The sequence below is a fragment of the Lissotriton helveticus genome, chromosome 6, assembly GCF_964261635.1.
Source record: "Lissotriton helveticus chromosome 6, aLisHel1.1, whole genome shotgun sequence".
Taxonomy (NCBI): domain Eukaryota; kingdom Metazoa; phylum Chordata; class Amphibia; order Caudata; family Salamandridae; genus Lissotriton; species Lissotriton helveticus.
The window spans coordinates 683,457,776-683,476,943 of record NC_136067.1 but is presented as its reverse complement, the minus strand read 5'-3'; the positions used below and the strand labels follow the sequence as shown (position 1 = coordinate 683,476,943).

General features: G+C 43.9%; 1 pseudogene; it reads right to left on the bottom strand.

Annotated features, from left to right (window-relative positions):
- LOC144764458 (U2 spliceosomal RNA) lies at positions 1-177 on the bottom strand (annotated as a pseudogene).
- Positions 178-19,168: the final 18,991 nt, after the last annotated feature.

Here is a 19,168-nt window from a genome sequence, read left to right as displayed (position 1 = left end):
GGGAAGTGCACCATTCCTGGAGGTACTGCAATACCAGGTTGATGCGTGGAGTGGACAGAGCAAGCTCCTATTCCATCTCCCTGTTCCAAAAATCAATTTAATATATGGTCCCCAGATAGAGGACGTATCAGATATTAAACAGATTTTCCTTTGTAAAAATATACTTCATTTAAAAGTTTGTAGGGCACATATACAATTTAACCAATCCCATAGGGTGGCATACAATATAACCTGTGTAGGGATTGCATGCAGGCACCTGCCTACCGGTTTTCCATCAAGATTTGACTCATAAGGCTCTCACTTTTATATTGAAGTGAAGCTGTTTTTAAGTAACTCACTCTACCCATCTGTCCTGTTTCCATTTTTTTTCTGCTATTTCTTTACCTTGGCGTTTTATATCAACATAGTAAAAAAGCATAATCTTGTCTAGGCACATGTGGGTGACGTCTTTTACATCCAGTTCTTTATGTTTGAATAATAGTAGGTTTCTAGCTATCCATAGACTTTCTTTTGCACAACTGAGTATATTCCATAGGGCTCTGTCTTTATTTTTTGACAGTGAGACCCTATGCCATAGAGTACAAGTTCATAATTCAAGGTTTCTAGCGTGGTTATTTGTTTAATAAACATGCTTAATTTATCCCAAAACTTTTTGGCAAAATGACAGTTCCATAGAAAATGCATTGTTGTTTCTTCTCCTGGGCAATCTGGTCTCGGGCATTTTGTAGATTTTGCTAGTCCCCGTCTGTGTTGGAAGGCCTTCACCGGTAGGGCATTGGAAACTGCCAACCATGAAATATCTTTTTGTGAGTTTGTAATGTCTGCGTGGCTTGTTTTTTCCCAAACCAGTTTGGAGAGTTTTTCTGGTAGGTTGTTGACCATCTCCATTTTCTCCAACTGTTGTAGTTCTTTTTTCAGCAGAGTTCTTACTTCGAAGCAGTCTTTGTCCAACTCTAGAAGTTGCAGCATCTTTATGAAGGGTTCAAGGCAGGCGTATAGTTTGTTGGGAAAAAAAGCAACAGGTATAGCATTGTCTCTTTGTAAGATTTAAAATGTGTGGAAAATGTCACAAGCACCATAACGTACATAGTTGGCTGCTATGTTTCTGCCTTCTCGTATTGCTTTGAGGCAGAGGCAGAAATAATTTGTAAAGCTGTACAGATACAAATTTGGCATATTTTTTCCCCCGTTTCTTGGGTGTTTGAATAGCATAGTTCTTTTAACCTTCTCCATTTTGGAGTTCCAAAAGAAGGTAAACAGGCATTTTTGTAGTTGTCTGAGCGTTGTTTTGTCCGGTGGATATACTACTGCAAAGAAAAGGATTAGTGGCAAAATGATGGCTTTTATGACCATAATTTTCCCTGTCATAGATAATGTTCTTGTCTTCCATAACCCCAGTTTCTGGTTGATCGTGCGTTGGACGGGGGGCCAATTGTCTTTCCCTTTGGGTCTTGTGAGAAGGGTATTCCAAGGATCTTTGTGGGTTGTTTTGTTACTCTCACCTCTAGTTTTGCTAGGTCATTCCAGCTTCCTATGGTGAGACATGTGCTTTTTTCTGTGTTTAGAACCAAACCTGATGCTTGCGCAAAGAAATGGGTATGAAGGAGCACTCATCTGAACGCGGGGGGGGGGTCAGGGCATAGAATCCTTACGTCATCCATGTACGCGATACATTTGGCATGTTTTCCACCTGCTCCTGGTACAAAGAAACCCTTGGTTACTTTGTGTTTCCTTAACCTGCAGAGTAGTGGTTCCAAGGTGCACACAAAGAGGGCTGGTGAGAGGGGGCAGCCTTGGCGTACTCCTGATTTGATGTGTACTTCTGCTGTAAGTGTCCCATTTACAATTATCTTGCTAGTTGCATTTGCATACATCTGTATCATTTCTATGAAGATGTGGGGAAGCCCATTTTGCGTAAGACTTTGAACAAATAAGCATGTGATACACTATCAAAGGCCTTTTGTAAGTCTAGGGATTACACTCCTAGAGGGTTACCTTCTTCTAAAGATCTATTGGTAGCGTCCCGGATGGTAATAAGGCTGTCCCAGATCTTCCTACCTGGTACTGCACATGTCTGATCTGGTTCGATCACAGTTTTTAACACCCTTATTATTCTATTTCAATTCTTGGACACTTTGCTTATTTCGCCAGGCCTCTTCTGTGCTGGAAAGTTTTAACTGGCAAAGCGTTGTTGACGGCCAACCATGCAATGTCTTTTTGAGTGTTCGTGATGTCTGGATGGTTTACTTTCTCCCATACTTTTTTGGAGAGTTCTTCTGACAGGTTGTTCACCATTTCCAGTTTCTCCAGTTTCTTTATTTCTTTTTTCAGGACAAGTCTGTTAGCCATACATTCCGGTTCTATCTCCAATTCCTTCAGCATCTGCAGAAATGGCTGAAGGGCAGCATATAATTTGTGTGGAAAAAAATGCGACAGGAATCATATTGTCTCTGGGTATAAGTTGGAACTTGTAAAACATGTCTCCTGCTCCATATCTTATGTAGTGAGCAGCCTGTTGTGTTTCTATCTAGGACCCTAATTCGATATTCATGATTTATACCCTCATGTGGTTATAATAAATAATATCCTTATAAAGGCATAAGAATCATATCCATATTTAGTAATAGCCCATGCAGTCCAAATACGGCAAGGCTACTCCCCTAGACTCCTAAAAAGTACAACGCGTTCTTTAAACAAACCAAGCCTCCAGCAGCCCGGGAAATCCCCCTGCTCTTGTTTTGATTTGCACAAGAACTCCTAGAGTCCAGAAAGAACTGTTAGTTCTTAGTGACGTCCTTATGTCCAACCTTACGTCAAACCCGGCACCTTTCAGGTATAAATATACCAACGTTGCCTTAAGCAAACACACGGTGGGTTGGAGCAGAGCGGCTATCTACTTGCCCGGAAGCCCAGCTGATGCGTGGAGCCGAAGGACGCCGTCCCTCCCTTTTGACGCACTGAGAAAGACGCTGTCTTTTTCTCCAGCCAAGAAAATCCAGCTCCGGTGTTTCCAGTCACCCTTGCGGGTTGCTCGGAGATTGAGTCCTGAGAGAGAAAGAGATACAAGACCTCCCATATTCTATTACCAAGGTACGCAGCTGACTAAACCCTTAAGAGAATTCTTGATTCAGATTCCTTGGCAAAAACCAACGTAACTTAAACTGCGACTTATTTACTCCTTCCCACGTATTAGGCTTAGGTAAGGTACACCGGGGTAGGCGTATCTTAGAAGCATCAGTTGAGTACGTTAGTCAATATTTTTATGTATGTATATATATTTTATCCATTTTAAAGTATCATATGGCTAAGAAACCATATCAATGCTTTTACAGTATTATTTCATAATACTACTTTTACTGTACGCACTTTACTTCATGATAAGTATTGCAATTGGGGCAATTCATTTCTCTTGCATGAGAAAGAAGACTGCTCAGTAAATAACACCTTTTATTGAAAACGCCCGTCTCTCTATTTCTCTGCACTCTGGTGAAACTAAGTATGCACGATTGACTGAGTGAAATAACCGTCTATTGTTTTCACACAACTCTAGAGATACACTCTTTATTTTGAGGGAGCAAAGTTGTCATGTTTATGCGGTTGTCAGAAACTAATCCCTTCTTGCCTAAATCAGGAGAGTTACCTCGTTCCTGAACATTTGAGAAAGTTTCTAGTGACCTCTGAGCTAGCTGGCAAAACCAATTAAGTCTAATATAGTCAGTAGAGACCTAGTCGACCTCAGTCCTACGTCTACACTGCTGTTTATATCATTCCAATGCGCAGAGCCTATTGGGAATATAGGAACTACACTACATGTCAAGTTCCTTTTTTCTCTTATTGCGTTTAAACAAAGACATAGGTAGTTCAAAAATATATACAGGTATAGGTTAGGTACATTCTTACCCCCACTTTCAGTGTGCTTGAACATGATAGTTCTTTTCACCTTCTCCATTTTGGAGTTCCATAAGAAAGTGAACAAACATTTTTACGAAAGTCTCAAAGTCGCTTTACATGGTGGGTATATCAAAGCAGAATATAAAATGAGCGGGAGTATCACCGCTTTGATAACCATGACCTTCCCCGTCATGGATAGTGTTCTTGTTTTCCATAGGCCAAGCTTTTGGTTAATTTTTTGCTGGACTGGGGGCCAGTTTGCTTGCCCTTCTGTGTCTTCTGAAAAAAAACAAAAAAAATGTTGTTAGACTTCTGGTTGTCTTGACGTCAAGCTTTGCCAAGTTGTCCCATTTCCCAATATTGAGGCAGGTGCTCTTGTCTATGTTTAGGGATAAACCTGAAGCTTGCGCATAGACTTTGGAGTGAAGCAGTACTCTCTTAGCTGAAGAAGGGTATGGGCACAAGACTGTCACATCGTCCATATATGCTATGCATTTTGCCTTCTTTCCTTCTGCCCCAGGCACGAAGACTCCTTTTATGATCTTGTCCTTCCTTAGCGTGGCTAGTAGCGGCTCTAGGGCGCATGTGAAGAGTGCTGGGGAGAGGGGACATCCCTGGCGCACTCCAGTTTCAATTTCCACTATAGGTGTAAAGTGACCATTTACTAGTATCTTGCTGGTTGCATTGGCGTACAGGCTGGAGATTGTTTTGACAAAGGATGGTGGAAAGCCCATAGTATCTAAAACTTGAAACAAGTACTCATGTGACACACTGTCAAAGGCTTTTTGGAGGTCCCAATTTTATTGTATGTGGACGACACTGTGCTATTGTCCCGTACACAGATTGGTTTACAGCGCCTCATTGACAGATTTATGCTGTTTATCGAAAGTAGGAAACTACTAGTAAATAAATCCAAAACCTTTGCAATGTCCTGTGGGATGAAAGTTAAGAAAACCCATTCCAGCTTTTTTATTAATAAGCGTAAGATGTCACAATTTAAAACCTTTTGCTATTTAGGGATCACCTTTGCTAATAATGGGTCATGGCAACCTGAGTTTGAAAACATTAGTTTAAAAACGATGAGGTCCACTAACAGCATCTTTAAATTTTCATCTAAACTTGGGGTGAGGAGTATCAAAGATATGATGAACATTTATAATGTAGAATGCGTGTCCTCAGCGCTGTATGGTGCGGGGGTGTGGGAACATTGTGTTGGTCCAAATGTGCAGAGAGACGAAAATAAGTTCCTTAGAAAATTGTTATGTGTACCACCTTCTGCATCAGTAGAACTGATCCATGAAGAAGTAGGAATTGAATTTATTTCGGATCTAGCAGCACTGCGCCCCTTGCTGCTCTGGCGCTCAATCTGGGCCAAGCCTGAAACCCAATTTACCCAGGAGATAATCCTCGATTGTCTCAGGTTGGACCACTCCTCACGTATCCTGTGGCTCAAGTATATACACCATTGGTTTTATCTCCTATTTCAGTTTGACATTTTCCTTGATCCTAAATCTGTTGTTTCAATCTCAAAAAAAGACATTAAGCAAAGGTTTTTAAGTCATAAAAAAGAATGTCGTGCAAAGGTGCCTGGAAAGCTGCAATCTGTGATGGCTTACCGGGACTGCAACCTACCCACTGGTTTCCAATCCTACCTTTCTGGGGTCACCCGTAACTCCCACCGGTTTGTCTTAACACGCTTACGATTGGGAATCGTTCATCACCTTGTTGCATTTCCCACAATGAAATCCAGATCTGATATAGCATGCCCTTGTGACAATGTTTCACGTCAGAGCTCCTGCCACTTTTTAATGTTTTGCAAATTCTATCATTCTTTTAGGGTAATATATTTAAAACCCATCTTTTTAAAATACAATGTCCGTTCTACGAAGAATGCCCTGCAGTTACTTAGTTCCCTAGAGGATATGGATATCTGCTTCTTCGTAGCATCATATATATTAAAATGTACAGCTGCCAGGAAGGCCATAGTTTTATGATATTTTGGACTGTGTTCTGTTGCTACTTTGGCCTCCTGTCTGTATATTAAAATGTACAGCTGCCAGGAAAGCCATAGTTTTATGATATTTCGGACTGTGTTCCGTTTTTACTTTGGCTTCCTGTCTGTATATTTGTCTGTTTATGTGCAATGTATTATATGTATAATGTATGTATTATGTATCATAAATGAATTTAGTTTTCCGGGCAACAGCATTTGTATAGTCCAAACCTAACTCCGGTCATATCATGTTCTTAGAACCCCCTCCCACTATGTGTATAATGGATTTTTTAGATTGCTTTTAATCGTAGTGTCCTTGATGCCTTTTTAGCAATGTATGTTACATATGTATGTGTTCTGCTTGTATGATTTGTTTTACAAATCGAATAAAGCTTTTGAACTGAACTACTCAGTATCTTATTGTCTACATTTAGTAGGGTGATGGGTCTCCAGTTTTTAGGTTTCGCCTGGGCCGGAGCTCCTAGCTCCGCCCAGGAGAAATCTCATGTTCTTACAGCGTGGGGCTTAGTCCCGCCTTGTCTTTCATTGGCTAGCTCCATAAATGGAGGCTAGCCATTGGAAGAAATTGGCCGTCAATCACGGTTTCCAGAGAAAACGCGATTCGGGGGCGTTTCTGGGTCTTTTTTTAAGCCCCGCCCCTTGTTGCCGTGTGTCCCGGGCCGCGCTGTGATTGGCTGCAGGCCCGGGACACCCCAGTGACGTCATTTCCCGGGCCGCGCTGTGATTGGCTGCCGGCCGGGACACCCCCGTGAGTCAGCCAATCACAGCACGGCCCGGAACCTGACTTGTTTGTTATGATATTTTAGTTGGTTATAACGCGCTGGCCTAATTACAGTTGGGCGTTAAGCCTACGGTAACTTCATCTGTTTCCTCCACCTTGGAATTCAGGTGGTTGATCGAATAAAATCCTCGCTTCTGGACACTTTGGAGAGTGTTTTTTTAAACTTGTTTTGTATGTGAGAAAGAGCTGAGGCATGCTGTAGAACGCATGAGAGAGAGCTCCAGTCGAGCTGGCTGCTGGATTCAGAGCTGAACATGGTGGGGAAGGCTCGGTCCTCGAATTTTACCATTTCTGAGAAGCTTGATCTGCTAAAGCTTGTGAAGCCATATGTCAGTGTTCTGGAAGAGCACACCAACAAGCACTCAGTGATTGTGGAGAAAAACAAATGCTGGGAAATTGTCTCCGATAAGTATAATGCCATTGCGGCGGACCGTCCGGCGCGGACTGCGCAAGGCCTGCGAACCCTCTACAAGCGCCTCAAGGAGTACGCCAAGCAGGAACTGCTCCAGTACCAGAAAACCCAGCTGGATTATGAAACCAGTGTCTCAGAACCCACCAAGATCCTCGTGGAGATGATCCCACAGATCACCAACGTGTGCTTCCTGAGTGACCTCAAGCCAAGGTAAGAGACCCTCCTTACACTCTCTAACTTTGAAGGCTATGGGCCTTCCCTTTGATTGTTCTTTCTGTTTTGATAGCAAATGAGGTATTTCTGTACAGAGCACATACCACGATAAACGTGCATTCACACACTTTATATGTATATATCCTACATGGCCTAAATAGAAGGGCAGCCTTCTAGTGGGGGGTGATCACTGCAGCCTTAACTTGAGACTAGCCCTGGCTGGCTCACGGTTCACAAGCTCGCGAAGGCCATTCTGGGATTCAACAGGAAATTGCATCCTCAACCTTTGCCCTCTCCTCCCTTCTTTCTCTTCCCACCCCTCTATTTCTCTTCCCCTCCCCTCTATTTCTCTTCCCCTCCCCTCTATTTCTCTTCCCCTCCCCTCTATTTCTCTTCCACTTCTCACGACCTCACCCCTCCTCGCGTGTTTCTGCCTCTCCTCCGTGCCTTGTCCTGTGTACAACAAGAGGCAGATTATTCGAACAGGAACCAAAACAAATGGGTGCCTTTCATTCGGCGTCCATGTTGTTCGCTCCCAGCAGCTTCCAGTGTGCCATATAGAGTCTCGGTTTATGAATCAGACTGCGATTTGGTGGTCGTGCAAACAAACTCGCTGCCGTGGATATCCACAACCCTGCCCCCTCGTGGAATATACAGTTTATAATGATGGCTTGGACTTTAGCCTGGACCGGGCACTTAGTTAATAATTGTCTGAGTGGTAACCACGAACAAAACGTTTTATTCTGTATTTTTCGTTCGCTCACAATGTCGAAGGAAATGTACCACCATAGTTTATTGCTTATGAATGATCTACGCACTTGGTGTCGTATTGGAAGTAAAAACGCGGCGTTTAACCTATATTTTCCTCCTTTTTTCACCTAGGAATGCTGTTCTTGCCCTTTAAAGGAGATGAATATACACTGCCATCAAGCACAGGCACCCTAACACCTGACCTTGAAACCTGTTCTTCCTGTCTAGGGCCACTCCTCAGCAGATACTGACAACAATGGAGATTTTATTTCCAAATGCTTTCTTTGTGTGATGTGAGCCAAGTCAGAGACACAAAGAAAATCACCTTGTAAATGAAGTCCATGATTTAAGCACATTACCGCGTGTAATTTACACCGATTGTTGGCACAGAATTATTTTGTAATATCTCATAATTTATCATCCGTGTACACAAATGTATACAATTCTAGTTAGATCCAGAACAAACATTTTCGACTGCCTAAAGGGGTCACATATTTGATGCGTTTTATTGTGAGTAAATGGAAGTCTTTTAATGATGACCTTTAACAGTGACTACTAAGTGACGTCTTTTAATCTTTTTGTTTCTTAAATGTGTGAATTTCATTGGTAAGATCGAAATGCTTAAGCTAACTCAAATATGGATTTGCATATTTATGCAGCTGGTCTCAATGGTGCATTCAGTTTTGCACTGTCACTGACTTCCTGTTCCTAGTTGGCACAGTAATGTCTTATTGGTTGTGCACAGATAAGGTGTACCAGTCGCTGAATTGTGTGGTTGAACAGGAAGCCTAGCTATACAACCTGTCAACAAACCAAACCCTCGTAGGCTTTCTTTCAAATGCCACCTGTGCTTTTGTTAGCAGATGTTTTCTAAAAATGATACCAGCGGGTTTATATTGAATATACATATTTTTTTTGTAGAATATATTAATACAAACAGCATTTGTAGAAATTAACAGTGTTCACAGTTCAATTCTGGTTATTCAAACGCCGACTGGCTAATCATTTGTAAAATTATTTTGCTAAGGTATTCTATTTCTGTTGAGAAAGGCCATTTTAAGGCAGCCATTTTAGGTCTTGCCTACATGCAGTAGAACTTTGTTAGCTGTTCGTTGTTGAACCCTATTTTGTACAGTAATAATACTTACAGTGGGCTTTGAATAAGGCCATTGCTTATCACTGGTTAACCTATTTGTCAGTCTCATTTGCATGCTTCATATTAATGTTTATTTGTTGTCCTTCTTGTGTTGTCATTCCCCTGGTGAATTTCTTAACCATCCTTTTGACTGAATGCCTTGTATCCTTCCATTGTTTACGTTGAGGAAGATACTTTATTTATTTCGCTTACACCACTCCATTAGTGTGTATGTGTTTATTGCTCTCGCCCTCTGTATACCCTAACCCCATAACCCCAGCAATCTTTGCTGTGCTTGGCTGCTCCAGTTTTTCCTATATGTGCTTTCACTGAGCCTTTTTATGTTTTTTTAAGTTATCCCGTGTCCTTCTCCACTTCATGATGTATGCATGCTGTGGGCTGCCATAGCATCATGACGTGTACGTGTAAGCATGGGCGTAAAATCCGCTCCGCTCGCGGATTTTTCGGATTTTCGGCAAATTCGCAATCCGCGAACTCTCGCGAATTTGTCGAAAATCCTTGAATCCCCTCGCGGCGGATTTTTTGCTTGGTTGCGGCGCGCGGCGTGGTGCACGGCGTTCACTTTCCGTCATTAAGCGTTTGCCGAGTTGTTTTTCTCGATCATATTTTGCGAGTGCTGCGCCATTTTGGATCTTGCTGCGTGATCCCGCGGGAGTTTGGCGCCCGCGAATACGTAATCGCGGCTTGCCACCTTGCACAGCACACCTCGCTAGAGTTCGCAATTGCGAACACGTAGTTGCGGCGGAAAGGAACAATCTCGCACTCGCGAAATAGAGATTTTGCAATTCTGCACAAGAAATCCACCAGCAAACAGGATAAACCTTCAGAAAATGATGATTTTTAACAGAATCACTCCTCAGGTTGACATTTGCATGGCCTTTTTTTTGCAAGGAGTCCATTTTTTGGGGGGGGAGGGAAGGAAGTGCCCCACAGTCTCCAACTTCCTGTTCCTGTCCAGCAGGCTCCTCCCAGTGCTTTGTCCATCTCCTGGTCACTTTCATTTGGATCTGGAGCTGGAAGGATTACTTTTTGTGGGTGCTGCTGGATATTTGGATTTGAGGCCTTTTTGACTTTCTTTGGATGACTTTTGGATTAGAAATCAACTTTCACAAGTAAGTTTGTTTGGGGCATTACAGTTGCTGCAACTACAATTTTGGAACTTTTTCAGAACATTAAATAAATTATATTGTGGGTAGCCACAGTATCCAGTAGGACCAGGGTTGGTTATGGGTGCATGATACAACTGTTTTGTTGAATTTAAACACCATTGAGGCCATGGATGGGCTGGGAATGTGCTTATTTTTGTTGTTTTTGTCGTTTTTTTGGGGCTGCTGGTGGGGCCTTTTCCCCAGGGGTGGTGGTGCATGGACTGAGTGTGCCTGTGGTGTGGTCTCACTCTCTTTAATGTAAACATCATGGATGGCATTGGATTGTGGTGATTTTTGGCTGTTTTTCTGTTTTTTGGGGGTGTACTGTTGATGTGGACTGGCCATGTGGGGGGTGGTGGTGGCCATCTTGAGTGCTGGCTGGTACAGGCAACATGTGCTTGGGGTGCAAGGGGCCATTTTGAAGAGGGGCAGTGTCTGAGGCCTGCACTTATTTTGCCTACTTTTCATCCATTATGCCCAGGGGTAGTGAGTGTTGCATGGGCCTAGTCTTTCTGAGGGGAGTGAGTGTTGCATGGGCCTAGTCTTTCTGAGGGGTGTCTTCTTGAATTTAAACACCATTGAGGCCATGGATGGGCTGGGATTGTGCTGATTTTATAGTTTTTTGTCGTTTTTTTGGGGCTGCTGGTGGGGCCCTTTGCCCAGGGGTGGTGAGTGTTGCATGGGCCTAGTCTTTCTGTGGGGTGTCCTCTTGAATTTAAACACCATTGAGGCCATGGATGGGCTGGGATTGTGCTGTTTTTTGTGGTTTTTGTCGTTTTTTTGGGGCTGCTGGTGTGGCCTTTTGCCCAGGGGTAGTGGTGCATGGACTGAGTGTGCCTGTAGTGTGGTCTCACTCTCTATACTGTAAACATCCTGGATGGCATTGGATTGTGGTGATTTGTGGGTGTTTTTCTGTTTTTTTGGGGTGTACTGTTGATGTGGACTGGCTTGGGGTGTAAGGGGGGGCCATTTTGAAGAGAGGCAGTGTCTGAGGCCTGCACTTATTTTGCCTACTTTTCATCCATTATGCCCAGGGGTAGTGAGTGTTGCATGGGCCTAGTCTTTCTGTGGGGTGTCTTCTTGAATTTAAACACCATTGAGGCCATGGATGGGCTGGGATTGTGCTGTTTTTTGTGGGTTTTTTGGGGCTGCTGGTGTGGCCTTTTGCCCAGGGGTAGTGGTGCATGGACTGAGTGTGCCTGTAGTGTGGTCTCACTCTCTATAATGTAAACATCCTGGATGGCATTGGATTGTGGTGATTTGTGGGTGTTTTTCTGTTTTTTTGGGGTGTACTGTTGATGTGGACTGGCTTGGGGTGTAAGGGGGGGCCATTTTGAAGAGAGGCAGTGTCTGAGGCCTGCACTTATTTTGCCTACTTTTCATCCATTATGCCCAGGGGTAGTGAGTGTTGCATGGGCCTAGTCTTTCTGTGGGGTGTCTTCTTGAATTTAAACAGCATTGAGGCCATGGATGGGCTGGGATTGTGCTGTTTTTTGTGGTTTTCGTCGTTTTTTTGGGGCTGCTGGTGTGGCCTTTTGCCCAGGGGTAGTGGTGCATGGACTGAGTGTGCCTGTGGGGTCTCACTCTCTTTAATGTAAACATCCTGGATGGCATTGGATTGTGGTGATTTTTGGGTGTTTTTCTGTTTTTTTGGGGTGTACTGTTGATGTGGACTGGCCATGTGGGTGGTGGTGGTGGCCATCTTGAGTGCTGGCTGGTACAGGCAACATGTGCTTGGGGTGCAAGGGGCCATTTTGAAGAGAGGCAGTGTCTGAGGCATGCACTTATTTTGCCTACTTTTCATCCATTATGCCCAGGGGTAGTGAGTGTTGCATACTTGCATGGCCCTAGTCTTTCTGTGGGGTGTCTTGAATGTAAACATCATGGATGGCATGGGATTGTGCTTATTTTTCTGTGTTTTTCCATTTTTTGGGGTGTATAACTGAACTGATGTTCCTCTGTCTTCCATTGCTTTTAGGTGCACAAGACTCTAGAGAACCACCAGTGCCAGGAAGAAGTCCTGCAGCGGTGTGTGTGTGCAGCATAACGTCATGCGACGTCACGTCTGGACACAGACAACTCTGCAACTCGTGCAACTGCTGCCTGCTGTTCTGAAGAAGATGGCCCCAAAAAAAGTTACCCGTAGCTCCTCTAGCAAGAAAGTTGCCAGTAAGGAGCAGAAGAAGCAAGTTACCAAGGAGACTGGTGTGCCGGCCGCCCCTTTTTTTGGGAGTAAAAAAAAAAGTATGCCTGCAGCAGCAGCGGGATCTGCTGGATACCAAGCTGGGAGCAGCACCCCCGCTCCATTGGGCTCAATGCCACCACCACCACCACGCCAACTTAAGTCCAAGCCCTTCAGTGCTGCAGAGGCACTTAGTCTAGTTGTTCAATCACCATCGACCAGTGATGTTGGCTCATCGCAAGAAAGTAGCAGCAATGTCCCTCAATCAACACAGGTTGTTGTAACTCATCTGACGAGTGTTGAACAACCACAGCCGCAACAAAAACCACATGTGCAAGTACAAGCCCAAGTACATGTGGAAGGAGAGGCAGCGCAAGGAGATGCGCAAGCAGAGGTGCATGGAGGGTCACAAGTGCCCACAATAGTTGTTGCTCCCGAAGTAGGGGTACATCAGGAAATCGACAATCAAGGCGAGGTATCATTTGAGGAAGACACTCCTCCTGATGATCATTCATTGTCTTCCATACCCCTAGCAAGGAAGAGATCAAGGGTGGTGTCTACATCTTCTTCAAGCACACCTCCTTCTGATGATACGGATCAAAATTGGGAACCAGCACCACTGCCGTCTGAGAGTGAGGCACATGATCTGACAAAGGTAGTTAAGCGTAAAAGGAAGCTCGTCCAAAGTCTCAGAGTTATGCAGTGTGATGATGAGGCTCAACAAGAAGTGGCGGATACTGCTGCTGATGAAGACTCTGACAACGACGACCCAGTCATCATAAAGGTCACTGCAGCCCCAGCGGGCATGCAGCAAACAGACATTTTGACCCTAGCCCGAAAAGCTGCTGAGCGTGATGATGATGATGTTGTCGACGAGGAGGCAGTGGAAACACCACAATCATTGGAGTTAAGTACACCAACTCGTACCGCTTCCATATTTCTTTCTCACAAGAAGGGACCTCCACCACCTCGACCTTAATTAGTGGCGGTGAAAGTGCACAACGTACAAAAGTTGGGCAATCCAGATCCTCCACTTCATCTGGCATTAGCAGCATGACCACCACCACCAGTATCGCCGCCTCCTCCAGGCCCCACAGACACTTCAAGTCCCCAGTTTGGGACTTCTTTACTGTTTGCCCAAAAAGGGAAAAGTTCGCCATTTGTACCCTTTGTAAGCTTGCAGTTAGTCGTGGTAAGTCAGGTACCAACTATGGTACCGGAGGCCAGAGAGGTCATCTTGAGAGACAGCACACTGTCCAATGGTTTGCGCACCTAGATGCGATCAAGGAAGCCCGAATTGGAAGTCAAGAAAACGTTGATGTTGCATCTGATGATGACGAGGAGGAAGAAGACGTGTCAAACACTTCACTTATACCCAGTACCCCTGTCAGCAGCACACCCCGTGTGAGGCACACTAAGAGTGTTGGAGCGAGTGAGACACCAAAGCGCAAAAGTTCACCAGCGAGCATAATTGGGTCAACGAAGTCATTATCATCCCGTAAATGCTTGGTCCAGGGCAACATTAGAACCATGTTTTCTTCAGACGCGCCATATGAACGCAACCACCCACTGACGCGTCTGTATAACACTAAGTTGGCTAAAATGCTAGCTGTGGACCTTCTCCCTTTTTCTTTTGTAGAAGCGGTAGGTTTTCTAGAATTAGTGGCAACGCTCTGCCCTAAATGGAAGGTTCCTAGCCGGTTCTATTTTGCCAGAGTTGCGGTTCCAGCACTACATGAAGATGTGCTGGAGGCGATTGGGGCAGCTTTGCAGAAGAGTGCTGTTCACACTATACATCTGACAACAGACATGTGGACCAGTGGCGCAGGCGCTGATTACATGTGCATCACTGCACACTGGGTCTCTTTTTCAGGTGTTAAAGCAAAGCTAAACGCAGGTGTTGACCCGGACCAAGTTTTTAAAGCTGCTCGGAAACATGCAACACTAGCCATGTTTGGCTTGGAGAAAAGTCACACAGCACAAAACATTTTGGACGAGTTTAACAAAAAGGTCTTTCACTGGCTGTCCCCAAAAAAACGCCGGATTGGTTATGTTTCCACGGATAATGGCGCCAATGTAGTTAAGGCCATGGCGCTGGGTGACTATTTCAGAGTGCCGTGTTTGGCGCACTGTATCAACCTGGTAGTTCAAAAATTCTTGAGTGATAGAGACAGTACAGCGTTCGAGGTAATGGCCACCTGCCGCAAAATGTGCAACCATTTCAGCCATTCTTTTAAGGCCCGGAAGCATCTGAGGAGGCTGCTACTTGAACGTCGAATGCCAGTGAAAGCACTCATCCAGGAGGTGGCAACACGTTGGAACTCAACCTTCTACATGCTTGAGCGTCTGTATGAGCAGTATACGGTACTCGATCACTATTTCTTAACAGAGGGTACAGCTCAGATGGACCTGCGGATGGGTGCGGCGCAATGGGACATAGTTAAAAGCCTGACAGACATGCTTCGTCCTTTTGAGTTCTTCACGCGTGCAGTCAGCCAGGAGGACTGTAATTTGGGAAAAGCTATCCCATTGTTGTGCATGCTGGAGCACCAACTGAAGGCGGTGTCTTCTGAGTTTGAAAAAGATGCCAAAAAAAAAAAGACCCTTTTATTTTGTCGGAGAAATTATTAGAGCGCCTACGTGGTGATGAACGTCTTAAAAAGATCAACTCAGAACAGCATTACGTTTGTGCTACTATTCTGGATCCACGCTACAAAAAGGCGCTGGCAGGCCAAGCATTCTTTCCTTTTGCTGATGAAGATGTTAAAAAGTACAAACGTTAGCTAGCCTGGTCAGCCAAGAGGTTTGAAAAAGAATGGCAGGATATTGAAGGAGAAGAAGGCAGTACATCAGCATCAGCAGGCCATCCCCAGTCAAAAAAATCCACTTCTGAACCTGTGGCTGTGACACAAGTGACCTCTCAGCCGTTAAAGACACCGGCAACCGGATCATCTGCACCAGACACAACAGTAACAGTGGCTGCTGTAGAGGATTGGCTAACTTTGCTTGGGTATGGTTCTCGAAAAAATGTCACAGGCACAGCAAAAAGTAAGCAAAGTGGAGGAACCGCTGAGGACCTTGAGTCGATGGTGCAGGACTATCTGAATGACTCAACAGAGGTCTTTCTTAATGATGAGCCATTGCAGTATTGGCATGGGAAAACAATTGTGGCCACAGCTCTCCAACCTGGTGAGTGGTTATAAGTCCACTATTACTAGATGCGAGTCTTTTCGAAATCCGCACGCCCAGAGGCGCTGACGGTTCTCTTTGTTTACCTTCCTTTTTCTAGATCGCACGAGCTCGATCAAACAACTGACATGTAAGTGCAATGGTAACCTCATGGCGTATTTTCGTTGATTAAATGGCAACCCCGCCACAGACCCGGTTTAAATGTAACCCAACACAGCCCGTTTTTCATTCATTCACCCTGATTCCCACATTGTCACTCCGAACCATTATTTGCATGCTTTGCATATAAGAGTTTTTCAAACGGCACGAGTTTGAATAGGATCATTTTGTGTTGATTAATGCTGGCCTCCGTTTTGTATAGTTGTTTGTATATATTTACTTTTTGATTTCAGACTAAATCATGTCATTATTATCATTTGTAGTGTCAATTCCCTGACGAAGGGCTTACCATCAATGCCCGAAATGCATTGGACCCACATGAATGACAATGTCTACACTTGTGCAAAGGATTAATATGATCTGTATTGAAATCGAACTGAGTTTTCAAAGATGGAATATTTGAACGAAGTAAAGCAATAAATGATCAAATTTTGAAAATATTGAATGGAAGTCGTTTTCTTATCCTAAGGAAAGACAACTAATGATGAGTGCCAACCATGGGATGCAACTAGAGCACCTCTAGTCGCACGTCCGCAATTATTTCAATCGGCGCCGTCGGACCCTCGACGCCTCCAGGCTGAGCACCACCAAATTCACCAACGTTTAAACTATCGAGTAACTACACAAAACTAGCAGTGCATCTTCCACAATATAATATTATTGCCACAGCGATTTTACCATAATTATAGATTTGCCGCATTTGCCACATAATCCATCTTCTGCCACTTAATCTGCTAATTTTAACAAAAAAATTATTTACTCAAAAGGTTCAAAAGTTACTAAAAAGCAGCAACAAGTGTTATAGCTCTGTAGAAGACCCTTTGTAAAGCTGTCCTGTTACCTTTTTGTGGCTTATTGCTATATTTGGGTGTTAAACTGGTACTAATGATGTGCAACCACATATTGCCCGTTTCTCTGGAGAATATTTATGGCTGTCAATGATAAGGAATACTATGTTCGAGAAATTTTTGTCAAGAGGGGGCCCTTATGTCTAAAATATTTTGATGGGGGGGTCCCGGCATCAAAAGTTTGAAGACCACTGCTATATATTATGAAATGGGAAGATGTGCCCGCTTTCAAAATGGCTACCATTTGGGACATGTAGAACAGGATAGGCAGTGGATCTATGCTGGAAGGATCCCTTTTTTGGCTACCCACAGTTGATAAGAACAATTAAAAAAGTAAAAGACTAAAAGTCTTTACACCATACTTGGTGAAACAGGAAGATCTGCCTGCTCTCCAAATGACTGCCTACTGGTGACATGCTTAACGGGATAGATATTGACATTTGATCGAATAGAATTTGATTGAGGTGGGAAGGGCCCATTTAAGGTGCCCACATAAAAGGCCGGTGTAAAATAGAATGACTGTTTGTCAAAATGAAAGACTAAGCTCAAAAGATTGCAGGTAATCTAGAGGGTGGGAGAAAATTCTGTTTGGGAATGCTCTCACTATACTATTACGATCTTAACCCAGTAGGGGATTTTTCCCTGCATCATAGGAATTCTCCTGGCTAATTGTAGTGAGTGACACGGCTTTGTGTGTAGAGAAACTATGCTGGTGTTTAGAAAAAAGTGAGCCCAAGCCTTTGCAAGAGTGGGCAGAGTGTAAACTGTCTTGGAATGCTCTTGTAATTTCCCCATAAATATATCCTAATTCAATAGGGGATATTTTTATGCACCACAGGGGTTCCCAGGCATAATGTGAGTGAGGGACAGAGAACCCAGCTCGATTGAAAATTAAATAATATTTTGGCATAATATTTTGGCAAGCGGGGTCTGCTGGTAGTACAAAAGAAATGAGTTTGAACATTTCATCTTGATTGACAGTTTAGTCCGAAGGTTTTCCATTCATAAACCATTTAACACGTTAACATTTGATCCTGTTAAAAACATAGGTATGGGGGCATGACTATTCTTGTAGGGTCCCATTTGGGTTGTACAGGGACACATTTAAATCCTCTTTCCCTAGATCTTCAAAGTATTAGACTCTCCTTTACACCCAAGTTCACCCTGACCCTTATTAATGTTTATTCTCGCCCTACTAGGGCACGTAAAGAATCCCCAACCTTGGACATATTAGATAAACTTTATTTCAAAGGTCAAGGGTGAGAGCACTATGATAGTAGCGGGTGATTTCAATTGTCAATTTGAGCCGCTCCCGGGCATGCTTGAATCCATCTCTAGTACTGAGGATTCTTTATGGTCCATCCCTGAGTTGCAAATTCCCCCGATCAGGGCTTGGATCCTAATAGCACTCCAAATGAATTCAATCACTTTGGCTCACTCTTTGAGAGCATGTAACGGTCGTACTAAATCTGACCTAGAGGGTAACTACACTTTTAATCGGCTAGCCCAATTCTCTCGTATTGATTATATTCTGGTTGAGGCCTGTGCTTGGCCTAAGATCATTGATTTTATGGTTCTTCCTCATCACGACAGCGACCAAAATGCCCTGGTACTTGACTTAAACCTCCCTGAATTGGGTATAAATCTGGGTGAAGGAGAACCCAACTGGGAGTCTCCATTAATTTCTAATAACAGGAGAAGGCTCAAATGGCCTTCTGTTCAAAATTCCCCTGAAGGTATGAGTTTACTGTACCAAAGAGTTCTCCGGGCACTTGACGATCTAAGTGGCCTGCTTGAACAGAGGCAGGAAGTACTTTCTAATCAAATCCACAACATTCATTCAGATCTAATAATGAGCCTTATGCAATTGCTTAATCCACCTATGCGTAAACCAAGGAAAAATAGGAAGGGTAGCTCATGGTTCGATCCCAATTGTAAGGCAGCCAAGGTGGCACTCCTGGCTGCCATCAGAACGAAGAATAGATTTTTAATTCAAACCAGGAGGCTCAAGAACAACAAAGCACCGTCCGATGCCAAACAGACCTGGGAGAACTCTAAATGGTCCGCTATTAAAAATGCCCTTGGGTGTAGGGACATGAGGGAATTCTGGTCTATTGTCCGCTCTGGTTGCAAGGAGGGTAGTAAGGTTGATGTTTGTAACATTGCATCAGAGAAATGGGTTGAACATTATCAAAAGTTGTACGCCTCCCCTATTGAAGATGGCCCTACAGTGGATGCTTCTGCTCAAATACCTATATATGACCCAGCGCCAAACAGTAACCAGGTTCTTTTCTCAATAGTCCCTTATAATAGTGAATCCATAGAGACTAAAATCACATTGAAGGACATTGAAACCGCCATAAATAGGCTCCCAACGGGCAAGGCGCCTGGTCTCAACAAAATCCGCGGTGATTTTTTTAAAGAT